We start from the raw sequence: 22,532 nt of genomic DNA, 5'->3' as shown, positions 1-22,532 counted from the left end.
AACCTGGTGCTGACACAACCTGCTGCTGACACAAACTGGTGCTGACACAACCTGGTGCTGACACAACCTGGTGCTGACACAACCTGGTTGCCGACACAACCTGGTGCTGACACAACCTGGTGCTGACACAAACTGGTTCTGACACAACCTGGTGCTGACACAACCTCGTGCTGACACAACATGGTGCTGACACAACCTGCTGCTGACACAACCTGGTGCTGACACAACCTGCTGCTGACACAACCTGGTGTTGACACAACCTGGTGCTGACACAACCTAGTGCTGACACAACCTTGTGTTGACACAACCTGGTGTTGACACAACCTGGTGCTGACACAACCTGCTGCTGACACAACCTGGTGTTGACACAACCTGGTGCTGACACAACCTGGTGCTGACACAACCTGGTGCTGACACAACCTGTTGCTGACACAACCTGGTGCTGACACAACCTGCTGCTGACACAACCTGGTGTTGACACAACCTGGTGCTGACACAACCTGGTGCTGACACAACCTGGTGCTGACACAACCTGGTGTTGACACAACCTGGTGCTGACACAACCTGGTGTTGACACAACCTGCTGCTGACACAACCTGCTGCTGACACAACCTGCTGCTGACACAACCTGCTGCTGACACAACCTACTGCTGACACAACCTGCTGCTGACACAGCCTGGTGCTGACACAACCTGCTGCTGACACAACCTGGTGCCGACACAACCTGGTGCCGACACAACCTAGTGCTGACACAACCTGGTGCTGGCACAACCAGCTGCTGACACAACCTGGTGCTGACACAACCTGCTGCTGACACAACCTGGTGCTGACACAACCTGGTGCTGACACAACCTGGTGTTGACACAACCTGGTGCTGACACAACCTGGTGCTGACACAACCTGGTGCTGACACAACCTGTTGCTGACACACCTGGTGCTGACACAACCTGGTGCTGACACAACCTGGTGTTGACACAACCTGGTGCTGACACAACCTGGTGCTGACACAACCTGGTGCTGACACAACCTGGTGTTGACACAACCTGGTGCTGACACAACCTGGTGTTGACACAACCTGGTGCTGACACAACCTGGTGTTGACACAACCTGGTGCTGACACAACCTGCTGCTGACACAACCTGCTGCTGACACAACCTGCTGCTGACACAACCTGCTGCTGACACAACCTGCTGCTGACACAGCCTGGTGCTGACACAGCCTGGTGCTGACACAACCTGCTGCTAACACAACCTGTTGCTGACACAACCTGGTGCCGACACAACCTAGTGCTGACACAACCTGGTGCTGGCACAACCAGCTGCTGAAACAACCTGGTGCTGACACAACCTGCTGCTGACACAACCTGGTGCTGACACAACCTGGTGCTGACACAACCTTGTGCTGACACAACCTGCTGCTGACACAACCTGCTGCTGACACAACCTGGTGCTGACACAACCTGGTGCTGACACAACCTGGTACTGACACATCCTGGTGCTGACACAACCTGATGCTGACACAACCTGCTACTGACACAACCTGGTGCTGACACATCCTGGTGCTGACACAACCTTTTGCTGACACAACCTTGTGCTGACACAACCTGGTGCTGACACAACCTGGTGCTGACACAACCTTGTGCTGACACAACCTGGTGCTGACACAACCTGGTGCTGACACAACCTGGTGCTGACACATCCTGGTGCTGACACAACCTGGTGCTGACACAACCTGCTGCTGACAACCTGGTGCTGACACAACCTGCTGCTGACACAACCTGCTGCTGACACAACCTGCTGCTGACACAACCTGGTGCTGACACAACCTGGTGCTGACACAAACTGGTGCTGACACAACCTGGTGTTGACACAACCTGGTGTTGACACAACCTGGTGCTGACACAACCTGGTGCTGACACAACCTTGTGCTGACACAACCTGCTGCTGACACAACCTGGTGCTGACACAACCTGGTGCTGACGCATCCTGGTGCTGACACAACCTGGTGCTGACACAACCTGGTGCTGACACAACCTGGTGCTGACACAAACTAGTGCTGACACAACCTGGTGCTGACACAACCTGGTGCTGACACAACCTGGTGCTGACGCAACCTGGTGCTGACACAACCTTGTGCTGACGCAACCTGGTGCTGACACAACCTGGTGCTGACACAACCTGGTGCTGACACAACCTGGTGTTGACACAACCTGGTGCTGACACAACCTGGTGCTGACACATCCTGGTGCTGACACAACCTGGTGCTGACACAACCTGGTGCTGACACATCCTGGTGCTGACACAACCTGGTGCTGACACAACCTGGTGCTGACACAACCTGGTGCTGACACAACCTGGTGCTGACACAACCTGGTGCTGACACAACCTGGTGCTGACACAACCTGGTGCTGACACAACCTGGTGCTGACACAACCTGGTGCTGACCCATCTTGGTGCTGACACAACCTTGTGCTGACACAACCTAGTGCTGACACAACCTGGTGCTGACACAACCTGGTGCTGACACAACATGGTGCTGACACAACCTGGTGCTGACACAACCTGGTGCTGACACAACCTGGTGCTGACACATCCTGGTGCTGACACAACCTGGTGCTGACACAACCTGCTGCTGACACAACCTGGTGCTGACACAACCTGCTGCTGACACAACCTGCTGCTGACACAACCTGCTGCTGAAACAATTTGCTGCTGAAACAACCTGCTGCTGAAACAACCAGCTGCTGAAACAACCTGGTGCTGAAACAACATGGTGCTGAAACAACCTGGTGCTGAAACAACCTGGTGCTGAAACAACCTGCTGCTGAAACAACCAGCTGCTGAAACAACCTGGTGGTGAAACAACCTGGTTGCTGAAACAACCTGGTGCTGAAACAACCTGGTGGTGAAACAACCTGGTTGCTGAAACAATATGGTTGTTTAAAAAACCTGGTGCTGAAACAACCTGGTTGCTGAAACAACCTGCTGCTGAAACAACATGCTGCTGAAACAACCTGGTGCTGAAACAACCTGCTGCTGAAACAACCTTGTGCTGAAACAACCTGGTGCTGAAACAACCTGGTTGCTGAAACAACATGGTTGTTGAAAAAAACTGGTGCTGAAACAACCTGGTTGCTGAAACAACCTGGTGCTGACACAACCTGGTGCTGAAACAACCTGGTGCTGAAACAACCTGGTGCAGAAACAACCTGGTGCTGAAACTACCTGGTGCTGAAACAACATGGTGCTGAAACAACCTGGTGCAGAAACAACCTGGTGCTGAAACAACTTGTGCTGATACATCCTCGTGCTGAAACAACCTGGTGCTGAAACAACCTCGTGCTGATACAACCTCGTGCTGAAACAACCTGGTGCTGAAACAACCTGGTGCTGAAACAACCTGGTGCAGAAACAACCTGGTACTGAAACAACCTGGTGCTGATACAACCTCGTGCTGAAACAACCTGGTGCTGAAACAACCTGGTGCTGAAACAACCTGGTGCTGATACAACCTCGTGCTGAAACAACCTGGAGCTGATACAACCTCGTGCTGAAACAACCTGGTGCTGATACAACCTCGTGCTGAAACAACCTGGTGCTGATACAACCTCGTGCTGAAACAACCTGGTGCTGAAACAACCTGGTTGCTGAAACAACTTGGTTGCTGAAAAAACCTGGTGCTGACACAACCTGGTTGCTGAAACAACCTGGTGCTGACACAACCTGGCTGCTGAAACAACCTGGTGCTGACACAACCTGGTTGCTGAAAAAACCTGGTGCTGAAACAACCTGGTTGCTGAAAAAACCTGGTGCTGACACAACCTGGTTGCTGAAACAACCTGGTGCTGACACAACCTGGTTGCTGAAACAACCTGGTGCTGAAACAACCTGGTGCTGAAAAAGCCTGGTGCTGAAACAACCTTGTTGCTGAAACAACCTGGTTGCTGAAACAACCTGGTGCTGACACAACCTGGTTGCTGAAACAACCTGGCTGCTGAAACAACCTGGTGCTGACACAACCTGGTGCTGACACAACCTGGTGCTGAAATAACCTGGTGCTGAAACAACCTGGTGTTGAAACAACCTGGCTCTGAAACAACATGGCGCTGAAGGAACCTGGTGCTGAAACAACCTGGTGTTGAAACAACCTGGTGCCGACAAAACCTGGTGCTGAAACAACCTGGCTGCTGAAACAACCTGGTGCTGACACAACCTGGTTGCTGAAACAACCTGTTGCTGACACAACCTGGTGCTGACACAACCTGGTGCTGAAATAACCTGGTGCTGAAACAACCTGGTGTTGAAACAACCTGGCTCTGAAACAACATGGCGCTGAAAGAACCTGGTGCTGAAACAACCTGGTGCTGAAACAACCTGGTGCTGAAATAACCTGGTGCTGAAACAACTTGGTGCTGAAACAACCTGGTGCTGAAACAACCTGGTGCTGAAACAACCTGGTGCTGAAACAACCTGGTGCTGAAAAAACCTGGTGCAGAAACAACCTGGTGCTGAAACAACCTGGTGCTTAAACAACCTGGTGCTGAAACAACCTGGGGCTGAAACAATCTGTTGCTGAAACAACCTGATGTTGAAACAACCTGGTGCTGAAACAACCTGGTGCTGAAACAACCTGGTGCTGAAACAACCTGGAGCTGAAACAACCTGGTGCTGAAACAACCTGGTGCTGAAACAACCTGGTGCTGAAACAACCTGGTGCTGAAACAACCTGGGGCTGAAACAATCTGTTGCTGAAACGACCTGATGTTGAAACAACCTGGGGCTGAAACAATTTGTTGCTGAAACAACCTGATGTTGAAACAATCTGTTGCTGAAACAACCTGATGTTGAAACTGCCTGGTGCTGAAACAACTTGGTTGCTGAAAAAAACTGGTGCTGACACAACCTGGTTGCTGACACAACCAGGTGCTGACACAACCTGGTTGCTGAAACAACCTGGTGCTGAAACAACCTGGTGCTGAAAAAACCTGGTGCTGACACAACCTGGTGCTGAAACAACCTGGTGCTGAAACAACCTGGTGCTGAAACAACCTGTTGCTGAAACAACCTTGTGCTGAAACAACCTGGTGCTGAAACAACCTGGTGCTGAAACAACCTGGGGATGAAACAACCTGGTGCTGAAACAACCTAGTGCTGAAACAACCTGGTGCTGAAACAACCTGTTGCTGAAACAACCTGGTGCAGAAACAACCTGGTGCTAAAACAACCTGGTGCTGAAACAACCTGGTGCTGAAACAACCTGGTGCTGAAACAACCTGGTGGTGAAACAACCTGGTGCTGAAACAACCTGGTGCTGAAACAACCTGGTGTTGAAACAACCTGGTACAGAAACAACCTGGTGCTGAAACAACCTGGTGCAGAAACAACCTGGTGCTGAAACAACCTGGTGCTGATACAACCTGGTGCTGAAACAACCTGGTGCTGACACAACCTTGTGCTGACACAACCTGGTGCTGACACAACCTGGTGCTGACACAACCTGGTGCTGACACAACCTTGTGCTGACACAACCTGGTGCTGACACATCCTGGTGCTGACACAACCTGGTGCTGACACAACCTGGTGCTGACACAACCTGGTGCTGACACAACCTGGTGCTGACACAACCTGGTGCTGACAAAACCTGGTGCTGACACATCATGGTGCTGACACATCCTAGTACTGACACATCCTGGTGCTGACACAACCTGGTGCTGACACAACCTGGTGCTGACACAACCTGGTGCTGACACAACCTGGTGCTGACACAAGCTGGTGCTGACACAAGCTGGTGCTGACACAAGCTGGTGCTGACACAACCTGGTGCTGACACAACCTGGTGCTGACACATCCTGGTGCTGACACAACCTGCTGCTGACACAACCTGGTGCTGACACAACCTGGTGCTGACACATCCTGGTGCTGACACAACCTTGTGCTGACACAACGTAGTGCTGACACAACCTGGTGCTGACACAACCTAGTGCTGACACAACCTGGTGCTGACACAACCAGGTGCTGACACAACCTGGTGCTGACACAACCTGGTGCTAACACAACCTGGTACTGACACATCCTGGTGCTGACACAACCTGGTGCTGACACAACCTGCTGCTGACACAACCTGGTACTGACACATCCTGGTGCTGACACAACCTGGTGCTGACACAACCTGCTGCTGACACAACCTGGTGCTGACACATCCTGGTGCTGACACAACCTTTTGCTGACACAACCTAGTGCTGACACAACCTGGTGGTGACACAACCTGGTGCTGACACAACCTGGTGCTGACACAACATGCTGCTGACACAACCTGGTGCTGACACAACCTGGTGCTGACACAACCTGCTGCTGACACAACCTGCTGCTGACACAACCTGCTGCTGACACAACCTGCTGCTGACACAACCTGCTGCTGAAACAACCTGCTGCTGAAACAACCTGCTGCTGAAACAACCTGGTGCTGAAACAACCTGGTGCTGAAACAACCTGGTGCTGAAACAACCTGTTGCTGAAACAACCTGGTTGCTGAAACGACTTGGTTGTTGAAAAAACCTGGTGCTGAAACAACCTGGTTGCTGAAACAACCTGGTGCTGACACAACCTGGTGCTGAAACAACCTGGTGCTGAAACAACCTGGTGCTGAAACAACTTGGTTGCTGAAAAAAACTGGTGCTGACACAACCTGGTTGCTGACACAACCAGGTGCTGACACAACCTGGTTGCTGAAACAACCTGGTGCTGAAACAACCTGGTGCTGAAAAAACCTGGTGCTGAAGCAACCTTGTTGCTGAAACAACCTGGTTGCTGAAACAACCTGGTGCTGACACAACCTGGTTGCTGAAACAACCTGGTGCTGACACAACCTGGTTGCTGAAACAACCTGGCTGCAGAAACAACCTGGTGCTGACACATCCTGTTTGCTGAAACAACCTGGTGCTGACACAACCTGGTGCTGACACAACCTGGTGCTGAAATAACCTGGTGCTGAAATAACCTGGTGCTGAAACAACCTGGTGCTGAAACAACCTGGTGCTGACACAACCTGGTTGCTGAAACAACCTGGTGCTGACACAACCTGGTGCTGACACAACATGGTGCTGACACAACCTGGTGCTGACACAACCTGGTGCTGACACAACCTGGTGCTGACACATCCTGGTGCTGACACAACCTGGTGCTGACACAACCTGTTGCTGACACAACCTGGTGCTGACACAACCTGCTGCTGACACAACCTGCTGCTGACACAACCTGCTGCTGATACAATTTGCTGCTGAAACAACCTGCTGCTGAAACAACCAGCTGCTGAAACAACCTGGTGCTGAAACAACCTGGTGCTGAAACAACCTGGTGCTGAAACAACCTGGTGCTGAAACAACCTGGTGCTGAAACAACCTGGTTGCTGAAACAACCTGGTGCTGAAACAACCTGGTGGTGAAACAACCTGGTTGCTGAAACAATATGGTTGTTTAAAAAACCTGGTGCTGAAACAACGTGGTTGCTGAAACAACCTGCTGCTGAAACAACATGCTGCTGAAACAACCTGCTGCTGAAACAACCTTGTGCTGAAACAACCTGGTGCTGAAACAACCTGGTTGCTGAAACAACATGGTTGTTGAAAAAAACTGGTGCTGAAACAACCTGGTTGCTGAAACAACCTGGTGCTGACACAACCTGGTGCTGAAACACCCTGGTGCTGAAACAACCTGGTGCAGAAACAACCTGGTGCTGAAACTACCTGGTGCTGAAACAATATGGTGCTGAAACAACCTGGTGCAGAAACAACCTGGTGCTGAAACAACCTGGTGCTGATACATCCTCGTACTGAAACAACCTGGTGCTGAAACAACCTCGTGCTGATACAACCTCGTGCTGAAACAACCTGGTGCTGAAACAACCTGCTGCTGAAACAACCTGATGCAGAAACAACCTGGTACTGAAACAACCTGGTGCTGATACAACCTCGTGCTGAAACAACCTGGTGCTGAAACAACCTGGTGCTGAAACAACCTGGTGCTGATACAACCTCGTGCTGAAACAACCTGGTGCTGATACAACCTCGTGCTGAAACAACCTGGTGCTGATACAACCTCGTGCTGAAACAACCTGGTGCTGATACAACCTCGTGCTGAAACAACCTGGTGCTGAAACAACCTGGTTGCTGAAACAACTTGGTTGCTGAAAAAACCTGGTGCTGACACAACCTATTTGCTGAAACAACCTGGTGCTGACACAACCTGGTTGCTGAAACAACCTGGTGCTGACACAACCTGGTTGCTGAAAAAACCTGGTGCTGAAACAACCTGGTTGCTGAAAAAACCTGGTGCTGACACAACCTGGTTGCTGAAACAACCTGGTGCTGACACAACCTGGTTGCTGAAACAACCTGGTGCTGAAACAACCTGGTGCTGAAAAAGCCTGGTGCTGAAACAACCTTGTTGCTGAAACAACCTGGTTGCTGAAACAACCTGGTGCTGACACAAGCTGGTTGCTGAAACAACCTGGCTGCTGAAACAACCTGGTGCTGACACATCCTGTTTGCTGAAACAACCTGGTGCTGACACAACCTGGTGCTGACACAACCTGGTGCTGAAATAACCTGGTGCTGAAATAACCTGGTGCTGAAACAACCTGGTGCTGAAACAACCTGGTGCTGTCACAACCTGGTTGCTGAAACAACCTGGTGCTGACACAACCTGGTGCTGACACAACATGGTGCTGACACAACCTGGTGCTGACACAACCTGGTGCTGACACAACCTGGTGCTGACACATCCTGGTGCTGACACAACCTGGTGCTGACACAACCTGTTGCTGACACAACCTGGTGCTGACACAACCTGCTGCTGACACAACCTGCTGCTGACACAACCTGCTGCTGAAACAATTTGCTGCTGAAACAACCTGCTGCTGAAACAACCAGCTGCTGAAGCAACCTGGTGCTGAAACAACCTGGTGCTGAAACAACCTGGTGCTGAAACAACCTGGTGGTGAAACAACCTGGTGGTGAAACAACCTGGTTGCTGAAACAACCTGGTGCTGAAACAACCTGGTGGTGAAACAACCTGGTTGCTGAAACAATATGGTTGTTTAAAAAACCTGGTGCTGAAACAACCTGGTTGCTGAAACAACCTGCTGCTGAAACAACATGCTGCTGAAACAACCTGGTGCTGAAACAACCTGCTGCTGAAACAACCTTGTGCCGAAACAACCTGGTGCTGAAACTACCTGGTTGCTGAAACAACATGGTTGTTGAAAAAAACTGGTGCTGAAACAACCTGGTTGCTGAAACAACCTGGTGCTGACACAACCTGGTGCTGAAACAACCTGGTGCTGAAACAACCTGGTGCAGAAACAACCTGGTGCTGAAACTACCTGGTGCTGAAACAACATGGTGCTGAAACAACCTGGTGCAGAAACAACCTGGTGCTGAAACAACCTGGTGCTGATACATCCTCGTGCTGAAACAACCTGGTGCTGAAACAACCTCGTGCTGATACAACCTCGTGCTGAAACAACCTGGTGCTGAAACAACCTGGTGCTGAAACAACCTGGTGCAGAAACAACCTGGTACTGAAACAACCTGGTGCTGATACAACCTCGTGCTGAAACAACCTGGTGCTGAAACAACCTGGTGCTGAAACAACCTGGTGCTGATACAACCTCGTGCTGAAACAACCTGGTGCTGATACAACCTCGTGCTGAAACAACCTGGTGCTGATACAACCTCGTGCTGAAACAACCTGGTGCTGATACAACCTCGTGCTGAAACAACCTGGTGCTGAAACAACCTGGTTGCTGAAACAACTTGGTTGCTGAAAAAACCTGGTGCTGACACAACCTATTTGCTGAAACAACCTGGTGCTGACACAACCTGGTTGCTGAAACAACCTGGTGCTGACACAACCTGGTTGCTGAAAAAACCTGGTGCTGAAACAACCTGGTTGCTGAAAAAACCTGGTGCTGACACAACCTGGTTGCTGAAACAACCTGGTGCTGACACAACCTGGTTGCTGAAACAACCTGGTGCTGAAACAACCTGGTGCTGAAAAAGCCTGGTGCTGAAACAACCTTGTTGCTGAAACAACCTGGTTGCTGAAACAACCTGGTGCTGACACAACCTGGTTGCTGAAACAACCTTGCTGCTGAAACAACCTGGTGCTGACACAACCTGGTGCTGACACAACCTGGTGCTGAAATAACCTGGTGCTGAAACAACCTGGTGTTGAAACAACCTGGCTCTGAAACAAAATGGCGCTGAAGGAACCTGGTGCTGAAACAACCTGGTGTTGAAACAACCTGGTGCCGACAAAACCTGGTGCTGAAACAACCTGGCTGCTGAAACAACCTGGTGCTGACACAACCTGGTTGCTGAAACAACCTGTTGCTGACACAACCTGGTGCTGACACAACCTGGTGCTGAAATAACCTGGTGCTGAAACAACCTGGTGTTGAAACAACCTGGCTCTGAAACAACATGGCGCTGAAAGAACCTGGTGCTGAAACAACCTGGTGCTGAAACAACCTGGTGCTGAAATAACCTGGTGCTGAAACAACTTGGTGCTGAAACAACCTGGTGCTGAAACAACCTGGTGCTGAAACAACCTGGTGCTGAAACAACCTGGTGCTGAAAAAACCTGGTGCAGAAACAACCTGGTGCTGAAACAACCTGGTGCTGAAACAACCTGGTGCTGAAACAACCTGGGGCTGAAACAATCTGTTGCTGAAACAACCTGATGTTGAAACAACCTGGTGCTGAAACAACCTGGTGCTGAAACAACCTGGTGCTGAAACAACCTGGTGCTGAAACAACCTGGTGCTGAAACAACCTGGTGCTGAAACAACCTGGTGCTGAAACAACCTGGTGCTGAAACAACCTGGGGCTGAAACAATCTGTTGCTGAAACAACCTGATGTTGAAACAACCTGGGGCTGAAACAATTTGTTGCTGAAACAACCTGATGTTGAAACAATCTGTTGCTGAAACAACCTGATGTTGAAACTGCCTGGTGCTGAAACAACTTGGTTGCTGAAAAAAACTGGTGCTGACACAACCTGGTTGCTGACACAACCAGGTGCTGACACAACCTGGTTGCTGAAACAACCTGGTGCTGAAACAACCTGGTGCTGAAAAAACCTGGTGCTGAAACAACCTGGTGCTGAAACAACCTGGTGCTGAAACAACATGTTGCTGAAACAACCTGGTGCTGAAACAACCTGGTGCTGAAACAACCTGGTGCTGAAACAACCTGGGGATGAAACAACCTGGTGCTGAAACAACCTGGTGCCGACAAAACCTGGTGCTGAAACAACCTGGCTGCTGAAACAACCTGGTGCTGACACAACCTGGTTGCTGAAACAACCTGTTGCTGACACAACCTGGTGCTGACACAACCTGGTGCTGAAATAACCTGGTGCTGAAACAACCTGGTGTTGAAACAACCTGGCTCTGAAACAACATGGCGCTGAAAGAACCTGGTGCTGAAACAACCTGGTGCTGAAACAACCTGGTGCTGAAATAACCTGGTGCTGAAACAACTTGGTGCTGAAACAACCTGGTGCTGAAACAACCTGGTGCTGAAACAACCTGGTGCTGAAACAACCTGGTGCTGAAAAAACCTGGTGCAGAAACAACCTGGTGCTGAAACAACCTGGTGCTCTGGTGCTGAAACAACCTGGTGCTGAAACAACCTGGAGCTGAAACAACCTGGTGCTGAAACAACCTGGTGCTGAAACAACCTGGTGCTGAAACAACCTGGTGCTGAAACAACCTGGGGCTGAAACAATCTGTTGCTGAAACAACCTGATGTTGAAACAACCTGGGGCTGAAACAATTTGTTGCTGAAACAACCTGATGTTGAAACAATCTGTTGCTGAAACAACCTGATGTTGAAACTGCCTGGTGCTGAAACAACTTGGTTGCTGAAAAAAACTGGTGCTGACACAACCTGGTTGCTGACACAACCAGGTGCTGACACAACCTGGTTGCTGAAACAACCTGGTGCTGAAACAACCTGGTGCTGAAAAAACCTGGTGCTGAAACAACCTGGTGCTGAAACAACCTGGTGCTGAAACAACCTGTTGCTGAAACAACCTGGTGCTGAAACAAACTGGTGCTGAAACAACCTGGTGCTGAAACAACCTGGGGATGAAACAACCTGGTGCTGAAACAACCTGGTGCTGAAACAACTTGGTGCTGAAACAACCTGTTGCTGAAACAACCTGGTGCAGAAACAACCTGGTGCTAAAACAACCTTGTGCAGAAACAACCTGGTGCTGAAACAACCTGGTGCTGAAACAACCTGGTGCTGAAACAACCTGGTGGTGAAACAACCTGGTGCTGAAACAACCTGGTGCTGAAACAACCTGGTGTTGAAACAACCTGGTGCAGAAACAACCTGGTGCTGAAACAACCTGGTGCAGAAACAACCTGGTGCTGAAACAACCTGGTGCTGATACAACCTGGTGCTGAAACAACCTGGTGCTGACACAACCTTGTGCTGACACAACCTGGTGCTGACACAACCTGGTGCTGACACAACCTTGTGCTGACACAACCTGGTGCTGACACATCCTGGTGCTGACACAACCTGGTGCTGACACAACCTGGTGCTGACACAACCTGGTGGTGACAACCTGGTGCTGACACAACCTGGTGCTGACACAACCTGGTGCTGACACATCATGGTGCTGACACATCCTGGTACTGACACATCCTGGTGCTGACACAATCTGGTGCTGACACAACCTGGTGCTGACACAACCTGGTGCTGACACAACCTGGTGCTGACACAACCTGGTGCTGACACAACCTGGTGCTGACACAACCTGGTGCTGACACAACCTGCTGCTGACACAACCTGGTGCTGACACAACCTGGTGCTGACACATCCTGGTGCTGACACAACCTTGTGCTGACACAACGTAGTGCTGACACAACCTGGTGCTGACACAACCTGGTGCTGACACAACCTAGTGCTGACACAACCTGGTGCTGACACAACCAGGTGCTGACACAACCTGGTGCTGACACAACCTGGTGCTAACACAACCTGGTACTGACACATCCTGGTGCTGACACAACCTGGTGCTGACACAACCTGCTGCTGACACAACCTGGTACTGACACATCCTGGTGCTGACACAACCTGGTGCTGACACAACCTGCTGCTGACACAACCTGGTGCTGACACATCCTGGTGCTGACACAACCTTGTGCTGACACAACCTAGTGCTGACACAACCTGGTGCTGACACAACCTGGTGCTGACACAACCTGGTGCTGACACAACATGCTGCTGACACAACCTGGTGCTGACACAACCTGTGTGCTGACACAACCTGCTGCTGACACAACCTGCTGCTGACACAACCTGCTGCTGACACAACCTGCTGCTGACACAACCTGCTGCTGAAACAACCTGGTGCTGAAACAACCTGGTGCTGAAACAACCTGGTGCTGAAACAACCTGGTGCTGAAACAACCTGGTGCTGAAACAACCTGTTGCTGAAACAACCTGGTTGCTGAAACGACTTGGTTGTTGAAAAAACCTTGTGCTGAAACAACCTGGTTGCTGAAACAACCTGGTGCTGACACAACCTGGTGCTGAAACAACCTGGTGCTGAAACAACCTGGTGCTGAAACAACTTGGTTGCTGAAAAAAACTGGTGCTGACACAACCTGGTTGCTGACACAACCAGGTGCTGACACAACCTGGTCGCTGAAACAACCTGGTGCTGAAACAACCTGGTGCTGAAAAAACCTGGTGCTGAAGCAACCTTGTTGCTGAAACAACCTGGTTGCTGAAACAACCTGGTGCTGACACAACCTGGTTGCTGAAACAACCTGTTGCTGACACAACCTGGTTGCTGAAACAACCTGGCTGCAGAAACAACCTGGTGCTGACACATCCTGTTTGATGAAACAACCTGGTGCTGACACAACCTGGTGCTGACACAACCTGGTGCTGAAATAACCTGGTGCTGAAATAACCTGGTGCTGAAACAACCTGGTGCTGAAACAACCTTGTGTTGAAACAACCTGGTGCAGAAACAACCTGGTGCTGAAACAACCTGGTGCTGAAAGAACCTGGTGCTGACACAACCTGGTGCTGAAACAACCTGGTGCTGAAACAACCTGGTGCTGAAACAACCTAGTGCTGAAACAACCTGTTGCTGAAACAACCTGGTGCTGAAACAACCTGGTGCTGAAACAACCTTGTGAAGGCATAACCTGGTGCTGAAACAACCTGGTGCTGAAATAAACTGGTGCTGAAACAACCTGGTGCTGAAACAACCTGGTGCTGAAACAACCTGTTGCTGAAACAACCTGGTGCTGAAACAACCTGGTGCTGAAAAAACCTGGTGCAGAAACTACCTGGTGCAGAAACAACCTGGTGCTGAAACAACCTGGTGCTGAAACAACCTGGGGCTGAAACAATCTGTTGCTGAAACAACCTGATGTTGAAAGAACCTGGTGCTGAAACAAACTGGTGCTGAAACAACCTGGGGCTGAAACAATCTGTTGCTGAAACAACCTGATGTTGAAACTGCCTGGTGCTGAAACAACCTCGTGCTGAAACAACCTGGTACTGAAACAAGATGATGCTGAAACAAGCTGGTGCTCACACAACTTGGTGCTGAAACAACCTGGTGCAGAAACAACCTGTTGCTGAAACAACCTGGTGCTGAAACAACCTGGTGCTGACACAACCTGGTTGCTGAAACAACCTGATGCTGAAACAACTTAGCGCTGAAACATGGTGCTGAAACAACCTGGTGCTGAAACTACCCGGTGTTGAAACAACCTGGTGCTGAAACAACCTGGTACTAAAACAAGATGGTGTTGACACAACCTGGTGCTGAAACAAGATGGTGCTGACACAACCTGGTGCTGAAACAAGATGGTGTTGACACAACCTGGTGCTGAAACTAGATGGTGCTGACACAACCTGGTGCTGAAACAACCTGGTGCTGAAACAACCTGGTGCTGAAACAACCTGGTGCTGAAACAACCTGGTGCTGAAACAACCTGGTGCTGAAACAACCTGGTGCAGAAACAACCTGGTGCTGAAACAACCTGGTGCAGAAACAACCTGGTGCTGAAACAACCTGGTGCTGAAACAACCTGGTGCAGAAACAACCTGGTGCTGAAACAACCTGGTGCTGAAACAACCTGGTGCTGAAACAACCTGGTGCTGAAACAACCTGATGCTGAAACAACCTGGTGCTGAAACAACCTGGTGCTGAAACAACCTGGTGCTGAAACAACCTGGTGCAGAAACAACCTGGTGCTGAAACAACCTGGTGCTGAAACAACCTGGTTCAGAAAGAACCTGGTGCTGAAACAATCTGGTGCTGAAACAACCTGGTGCTGAAACAACCTGGTGCTGAAACAACCTAGTGCTGAAACAACCTGGTGCTGAAACAACCTGGTGCTGAGACAACCTGGTGCTGAAACAACCTGGTGCTTAAACAACCTGGTGCTGAGACAACCTGGTGCTGAAACAACCTGGTGCTGAAACAACCTGGTGCTGAGACAACCTGGTGCTGAAACAACCTGGTGCTGAAACAACCTGGTGCTGAAACAACCTGGTGCTGAAACAACCTGGTGCTGAAAAAACCTGGTGCTGAAACAACCTGGTGCTGAAACAACCTATTGCTGAAACAACCTGTTGCTGAAACAACCTGGTGCTGAAACAACCTGGTGCTGAAACAACCTGGTGCTGAAACAACCTGGGGATGAAACAACCTGGTGCTGAAACAACCTGGTGCTGAAACAACCTGGTGCTGAAACAACCTGTTGCTGAAACAACCTGGTGCAGAAACAACCTGGTGCTAAAACAACCTGGTGCAGAAACAACCTGGTGCTGAAACAACCTGGTGCTGAAACAACCTGGTGCTGAAACAACCTGGTGGTGAAACAACCTGGTGCTGAAACAACCTGGTGCTGAAACAACCTGGTGTTGAAACAACCTGTTGCAGAAACAACCTGGTGCTGAAACAACCTGGTGCAGAAACAACCTGGTGCTGAAACAACCTGGTGCTGATACAACCTGGTGCTGAAACAACCTGGTGCTGACACAATCTTGTGCTGACACAACCTGGTGCTGACACAACCTGGTGCTGACACAACCTGGTGCTGACACAACCTTGTGCTGACACAACCTGGTGCTGACACATCCTGGTGCTGACACAACCTGGTGCTGACACAACCTGGTGCTGACACAACCTGGTGGTGACAACCTGGTGCTGACACAACCTGGTGCTGACACAACCTGGTGCTGACACATCATGGTGCTGACACATCCTGGTACTGACACATCCTGGTGCTGACACAACCTGGTGCTGACACAACCTGGTGCTGACACAACCTGGTGCTGACACAACCTGGTGCTGACACAACCTGGTGCTGACACAACCTGGTGCTGACACAACCTGGTGCTGACACATCCTGGTGCTGACACATCCTGGTGCTGACACAACCTGGTGCTGACACAACCTGGTGCTGACACAACCTGGTGCTGACACATCCTGGTGCTGACACAACCTTGTGCTGACACAACGTAGTGCTGACACAACCTGGTGCTGACACAACCTGGTGCTGACACAACCTAGTGCTGACACAACCTGGTGCTGACACAACCAGGTGCTGACACAACCTGGTGCTGACACAACCTGGTGCTAACACAACCTGGTACTGACACATCCTGGTGCTGACACAACCTGGTGCTGACACAACCTGCTGCTGACACAACCTGGTACTGACACATCCTGGTGCTGACACAACCTGGTGCTGACACAACCTGCTGCTGACACAACCTGGTGCTGACACATCCTGGTGCTGACACAACCTTGTGCTGACACAACCTAGTGCTGACACAACCTGGTGCTGACACAACCTGGTGCTGACACAACCTGGTGCTGACACAACATGCTGCTGACACAACCTGGTGCTGACACAACCTGGTGCTGACTCAACCTGCTGCTGACACAACCTGCTGCTGACACAACCTGCTGCTGACACAACCTGCTGCTGACACAACCTGCTGCTGAAACAACCTGCTGCTGAAACAACCTGGTGCTGAAACAACCTGGTGCTGAAACAACCTGGTGCTGAAACAACCTGGTGCTGAAACAACCTGTTGCTGAAACAACCTGGTTGCTGAAACGACTTGGTTGTTGAAAAAACCTGGTGCTGAAACAACCTGGTTGCTGAAACAACCTGGTGCTGACACAACCTGGTGCTGAAACAACCTGGTGCTGAAACAACCTGGTGCTGAAACAACTTGGTTGCTGAAAAAAACTGGTGCTGACACAACCTGGTTGCTGACACAACCAGGTGCTGACACAACCTGGTTGCTGAAACAACCTGGTGCTGAAACAACCTGGTGCTGAAAAAACCTGGTGCTGAAGCAACCTTGTTGCTGAAACAACCTGGTTGCTGAAACAACTTGGTGCTGACACAACCTGGTTGCTGAAACAACCTGTTGCTGACACAACCTGGTTGCTGAAACAACCTGGCTGCAGAAACAACCTGGTGCTGACACATCCTGTTTGCTGAAACAACCTGGTGCTGACACAACCTGGTGCTGACACAACCTGGTGCTGAAATAACCTGGTGCTGAAATTACCTGGTGCTGAAACAACCTGGTGCTGAAACAACCTTGTGTTGAAACAACCTGGTGCAGAAACAACCTGGTGCTGAAACAACCTGGTGCTGAAAGAACCTGGTGCTGACACAACCTGGTGCTGAAACAACCTGGTGCTGAAACAACCTGGTGCTGAAACAACCTAGTGCTGAAACAACCTGTTGCTGAAACAACCTGGTGCTGAAACAACCTGGTGCTGAAACAACCTTATGAAGGCATAACCTGGTGCTGAAACAACCTGGTGCTGAAATAAACTGGTGCTGAAACAACCTGGTGCTGAAACAACCTGGTGCTGAAACAACCTGTTGCTGAAACAACCTGGTGCTGAAACAACCTGGTGCTGAAAAAACCTGGTGCAGAAACTACCTGGTGCAGAAACAACCTGGTGCTGAAACAACCTGGTGCTGAAACAACCTGGGGCTGAAACAATCTGTTGCTGAAACAACCTGATGTTGAAAGAACCTGGTGCTGAAACAAACTGGTGCTGAAACAAACTGGGGCTGAAACAATCTGTTGCTGAAACAACCTGATGTTGAAACTGCTTGGTGCTGAAACAACCTCGTGCTGAAACAACCTGGTACTGAAACAAGATGATGCTGAAACAAGCTGGTGCTGACACAACTTGGTGCTGAAACAACCTGGTGCAGAAACAACCTGGTGCTGAAACAACCTGGTGCTGAAACAACCTGGTGCTGACACAACCTGGTTGCTGAAACAACCTGATGCTGAAACAACCTGGCGCTGAAACATGGTGCTGAAACAACCTGGTGCTGAAACTACCCGGTGTTGAAACAACCTGGTGCTGAAACAACCTGGTACTAAAACAAGATGGTGTTGACACAACCTGGTGCTGAAACAAGATGGTGCTGACACAACCTGGTGCTGAAACAAGATGGTGTTGACACAACCTGGTGCTGAAACTAGATGGTGCTGACACAACCTGGTGCTGAAACAACCTGGTGCTGAAACAACCTGGTGCTGAAACAACCTGGTGCTGAAACAACCTGGTGCTGAAACAACCTGGTGCTGAAACAACCTGGTGCAGAAACGACCTGGTGCTGAAACAACCTGGTGCAGAAACAACCTGGTGCTGAAACAACCTGGTGCTGAAACAACCTGGTGCAGAAACAACCTGTTGCTGAGACAACCTGGTGCTGAAACAACCTGGTGCAGAAACAACCTGGTGCTGAAACAACCTGGTGCTGAAACAACCTGGTGCAGAAACAACCTGGTGCTGAAACAAGCTGGTGCTGACACAACCTGGTGCTGAAACAACCTGGTGCTGAAACAACCTGGTGCTGAAAAAACCTGGTGCTGAAACAACCTGGTGCTGACACAACCTGGTGCTGAAACAACCTGGTGCTGAAACAACCTGGTGCAGAAACAACCTGGTGCAGAAACAACCTGGTGCTGAAACAACCTGGTGCTGAAACAACCTGGTGCTGAAACAACCTGGTGCAGAAACAACCTGTTGCTGACACAACCTGGTGCTGAAACAACCTGGTGCAGAAACAACCTGGTGCAGAAAGAACTTGGTGCTGAAACAACCTGGTGCTGAAACAACCTGGTGCTGAAACAACCTGGTGCAGAAACAACCTGGTGCTGACACAACCTGGTGCAGAAACAACCTGGTGCTGAAACAACCTGGTGCAGAAACAACCTGGTGCAGAAACAACCTGGTGCTGAAACAACCTGGTGCTGAAACAACCTGGTGGTGACACAACCTGTTGCTGAAACAACCTGGTGCAGAAACAACCTGTTGCTGAAACAACCTGGTGCTGACACAACCTGGTGCTGAAACAACCTGGTGCAGAAACAACCTGTTGCTGAGACAACCTGGTGCAGAAACAACCTGTTGCTGAAACAACCTGGTGCTGAAACAACCTGGTGCTGACACAACCTTTTGCTGAAACAACCTGGTGCAGAAACAACCTGTTGCTGAGACAACCTGGTGCAGAAACAACCTGTTGCTGAAACAACCTGGTGCTGAAACAACCTGTTGCTGAAACAACCTGGTGCAGAAACAACCTGTTGCTGAAACAACCTGGTGCAGAAACAACCTGTTGCTGAAACAACCTGGTGCAGAAACAACCTGTTGCTGAAACAACCTGGTGCAGAAACAACCTGGTGCTGAAACAACCTGGTGCAGAAACAACCTGGTGCAGAAACAACCTGGTGCTGAAACAACCTGGTGCAGAAACAACCTGGTGCAGAAACAACCTAGTGCAGAAACAACCTGGTGCAAAAACAACCTGGTGCAGAAACAACCTGGTGCTGAAACAACCTGGTGCAGAAAGAACCTGGTGCAGAAACAACCTGGTGCAGAAACAACCTGGTGCAGAAACAACCTGGTGCTGACACAACCTTTTGCTGAAACAACCTGGTGCTGAAACAACCTGGTGCAGAAACAACCTGGTGCTGACACAACCTGGTGCTGAAACAACCTGGTGCAGAAACAACCTGGTGCAGAAACAACCTGGTGCTGAAACAACCTGGTGCTGAAACAACCTGGTGCAGAAACAACCTGGTGCAGAAACAACCTGGTGGTGAAACAACCTGGTGGTGAAACAACCTGGTGCTGAAACAACCTGGTGCTGAAACAACCTGGTGCTGAAACAACCTGGTGCTGAAACAACCTGGTGCAGAAACAACCTGGTGCTGACACAACCTGGTGCAGAAACAACCTGGTGCTGAAACAACCTGGTGCTGAAACACCCTGGTGCTGACACAACCTGGTGCTGAAACAACCTGGTGCTGAAACAACCTGGTGCTGAAACAACCTGGTGCTGAAACAACCTGGTGCAGAAACAACCTGGTGCTGACACAACCTGGTGCAGAAACAACCTGGTGCTGAAACAACCTGGTGCTGAAACACCCTGGTGCTGACACAACCTGGTGCTGAAACAACCTGGTGCAGAAACAACCTGGTGCTGAAACAACCTGGTGCAGAAACAACCTGGTGCTGAAACAACCTGGTGCTGAAACAACCTGGTGCTGACACAACCTGGTGCTGAAACAACCTGGTGCTGACACAACCTGGTGCTGAAACAACCTGGTGCTGAAACAACCTGGTGCTGAAACAACCTGGTGCTGAAACAACCTGGTGCTGACACAACCTGGTGCTGAAACAACCTGGTGCTGAAACAACCTGGTGCAGAAACAACCTGGTGCAGAAACAACCTGGTGCTGGAACAACCTGGTGCTGAAACAACCTGGTGCTGAAACAACCTGGTGCAGAAACAACCTGGTGCTGACACAACCTGGTGCTGAAACAACCTGGTGCAGAAACAACCTGGTGCAGAAACAACCTGGTGCTGAAACAACCTGGTGCTGAAACAACCTGGTGCAGAAACAACCTGGTGCAGAAACAACCTGGTGCTGACACAACCTGGTGCTGAAACAACCTGGTGCAGAAACAACCTGGTGCAGAAACAACCTGGTGCTGAAACAACCTGGTGCTGAAACAACCTGGTGCTGACACAACCTGTTGCTGAAACAACCTGGTGCTGAAACAACCTGTTGCTGAAACAACCTGGTGCTGACACAACCTGTTGCTGAAACAACCTGGTGCTGAAACAACCTGGTGCTGAAACAACCTGTTGCTGAAACAACCTGGTGCTGAAACAACCTGGTGCTGAAACAACCTGGTGCTGAAACAACCTGTTGCTGAAACAACCTGGTGCTGAAACAACCTGGTGCTGAAACAACCTGGTGCTGAAACAACCTGTTGCTGAAACAACCTGGTGCTGACACAACCTGGTGCTGAAACAACCTGGTGCTGAAACAACCTGTTGCTGAAACAACCTGGTGCTGACACAACCTGGTGCTGAAACAACCTGGTGCTGAAACAACCTGTTGCTGAAACAACCTGGTGCTGACACAACCTGTTGCTGAAACAACCTGGTGCAGAAACAACCTGGTGCAGAAACAACCTGGTGCTGAAACAACCTGTTGCTGAAACAACCTGGTGCAGAAACAACCTGGTGCAGAAACAACCTGGTGCTGAAACAACCTGGTGCAGAAACAACCTGGTGCTGACACAACCTGGTGCAGAAACAACCTGGTGCTGAAACAACCTGGTGCAGAAACAATCTGGTGCAGAAACAACCTGGTGCTGAAACAACCTGGTGCTGAAACAACCTGGTGCTGACACAACCTGGTGCTGACACAACCTGGTGCTGAAACAACCTGTTGCTGAAACAACCTGGTGCTGACACAACTGAAACAACCTGGTGCAGAAACAACCTGGTGGCTGCTGAAACAAGCTGGTGCTGGACACAAGCCTGGTGGCTGAAACAACCTGGTGCTGGAAACAACCTGGTGCTGAAAAAACCTGGTGCTGAAAACAACCTGGGTAACTGACACAACCTGGTGCTGAAACAAGCCTAGGTGCTGAAACAAGCCTGGTGCAGAAACAAGCCTGGTGCAGAAACAAGCCTGGTGCTGAAACAACCTGGTACAGAAACAACCTAATTGCTACAGAAACAACCTGGTACAGAAACAACCTGTTGCTGACACAACAACCAGGTGCTAGAAACAACCTGGTGCAGAGAAACAACCTGGTGCAGAAAGAACTTGAGGAATTGCTGAAACAAGCCTGGTGCTGCAAACAAGCCTGTGGTGCTGAAACAAGCCTGGTGCAGAAAGCAACCTGGGTACTGACACAAGCCTGGTGCAGAAACAACCTGGTGCTAGAAACAAGCCTGGTGCAGAAACCAAGCCTGGTGCAGAAACAACCTGGAATTGCTGAAACAAGCCTGGTGCTGGGGAAACAGCCTGGTGGTGACACAACCTGGTTGGCTGAAACAACCTGGTGCAGACAACCTGTTGCTTACCAGAAACAACCTGGTGCTGACACAACCTGGTTGCTGAGCACTGGT

The sequence above is a fragment of the Cherax quadricarinatus genome, chromosome 2, assembly GCF_038502225.1.
Source record: "Cherax quadricarinatus isolate ZL_2023a chromosome 2, ASM3850222v1, whole genome shotgun sequence".
NCBI lineage: Eukaryota > Metazoa > Arthropoda > Malacostraca > Decapoda > Parastacidae > Cherax > Cherax quadricarinatus.
This window is presented reverse-complemented; position numbering follows the sequence as displayed.